Source organism: Chrysochloris asiatica, unplaced genomic scaffold (assembly GCF_000296735.1).
Source record: "Chrysochloris asiatica unplaced genomic scaffold, ChrAsi1.0 scaffold00091, whole genome shotgun sequence".
Lineage (NCBI taxonomy): Eukaryota > Metazoa > Chordata > Mammalia > Afrosoricida > Chrysochloridae > Chrysochloris > Chrysochloris asiatica.
In genome coordinates, this window is record NW_006408609.1 from 8,364,464 (window position 1) to 8,366,535 (window position 2,072).

The 2,072-nt window shown below is 44.4% G+C and overlaps 1 pseudogene; it reads right to left on the reverse strand.

Moving 5' to 3' along the window:
* Nucleotides 1-892: 892 nt before the first annotated feature.
* On the reverse strand, nt 893-1,675 carry LOC102841099 (annotated as a pseudogene).
* Nucleotides 1,676-2,072: the final 397 nt, after the last annotated feature.

Below are 2,072 nucleotides of genomic sequence, written 5' to 3' on the forward strand. Positions count from 1 at the left end.
CTTAGGACTTGTATATTTATTCATGTGTATGTGTGTTTAGAAAGAGAAAAGTAGTAAACGTGTTGTCAGAGTTAATATTTTAATTTACCATCATTTGGTATGTATCTCAACTGGTATTATTTTGCATGAAACTAACCTCTGCCCTTGACTTTAGCCATATTTGCAGTAGAAGAAAAGCTACTATTACTACTGATAATTAAAATTCTACAGGGCAGAAACTTAAATATTTTATACTGTTTACTAGAAAATCTATAGTAGCAAATTCTTCCTCTGCCTCATTATGCCTCATCCCCTCATTATGGCCTAGGAAATTCACAATTAAGAAAGACTACGCAGAGCTACTCAAGTGTTGCCTAACCTTTTATACATCCTGTCACACAAAATGGTATTATAATGACTTGCTACATGGGGAACCACCACAGGGTGGTGATAGTTATTGTTAAGTGCCTTGAGTTGACTCAGACTCAGCCACCTGAGGAGCGGAAGGTCGGTTTGAACCGTCAACCTTGCGATTAGTAATCCTGTTCTTAGATTACAGTGCCACACTTGGACTCCCCACCATAGGGTTCAGTTCTTAAAATCTTAGGTGTGAAAAGTTCAAGTTTACGGGGAAAGTCATATAAATCATGTAACATATTTCAACTGTTGTAATTTTTTCAAGAGTTGTAGAATAATCAAGTTTAAATGCTACAGAATTTTGTCACCAATATTCATTATTACAGAAATTATAACAAGCATTTTAAAACTCACATTCAGTTCTAAAATACGAGGATCTGGGCAAACAGCAGTCTTGGTGTGACCTGCGGTCCCCGATGTTGGAGACTTTTTGAGGCTCTGCCCTCAGGTCGGCTAAATTCTATTCCTGGTCCCGTTTGCTGTCTGGTCGCTCTTCCTACTGCTGCCGACGGCGCGTGCTCAGAGCCACGGTTTCCCTTCTCACGCCCCTCTCCAGGTCTCCACTGAAAGCTGTCCCCTGCAGCGCGCTGTCCTGGTTGGAGCCTCTGGAGTAGGGCTTCCATTCCTTCCTGCACCCTACTTTTGCTTTCGTTTGCTTTCTGGAGTCTGAGGCTTCCGTCTCCTTTTTAATATGGCCTCTGGCTGGCATGGACGGTTGCTGTTTTGGCTGTTCCTCTCTGCCTTTACCTGCTACCGCAGTGGCAGTCTTCTCTCTGTTCTTACTTCTTTTCTGTTTGTCCAGTTCGTGTTGTCTCGAGAGTGCTTCGTCTTCAGAGCCTTCAGATGAACTTGATGAAGGTGTCTGGGCCCCACAGCCCTGCTCCCAGAGCTTTCTGGTGGCGCAGTCCATGTCCTCTGAGACCCGAGGGGGGCGGTAGTTGGATACGTGATCTACTCGGATAGTTCTTCCCTTGATCTTGATTCCATTAAAGTTGTCAACTGCCAACACTGTACTCCTCTGGTCTTCATAGCAAACAAAACAAAATCCTTTGGATTTCCCAGTCTTCCTGTTCCGAACAAGGTTAATATTAACAATCTCCCCGTACTGGGAGAATACGCAGAGGATATCGCCTTCCGTCAGTTCATAAGGAATCCCTCCCAGGAAGATCCAGGAGCTGTCCCTGTATTCGGAGTGCCAGGATGCCTCAGCAGTCACCCTATCCTGAGCCTCTAGTTCATTCAGCTGACTGATCAGCTTGACTTTAGTTAAAGGATTCATCTTCCAGTGCAAGGCCACCACCACGTAATGGCGGCTGTATATTACCACTTCCGGTAGGTGCAAATGAGGCAAGCTTCCGGTGGAACAAGCTTCCGGTGGAATACTTCAAAGTCGGTGATGAGCTCTTGTCTTGCGCTCTGCGCTTGCACTCTGTTGACATTCAAATTTAAGCTTTGTATTTAAACACTCTCTGTTTGCTCTATGGAAGTGTGATATTGACCGGTAGTTTGTAAACTGTAACCAAGACCATTTCAAAAATAAGATGGCCAAGTTGAAACAAAGACTCCATTGATAAAATGGTGCGTAGTGGTTATGAGGAGTCCTGGTGTGGCGCTGGGCTATTGCGTCAGACTGCAATCATTTGAACTTCAATGTCGGTGGTTCAAGCTCACCAGCT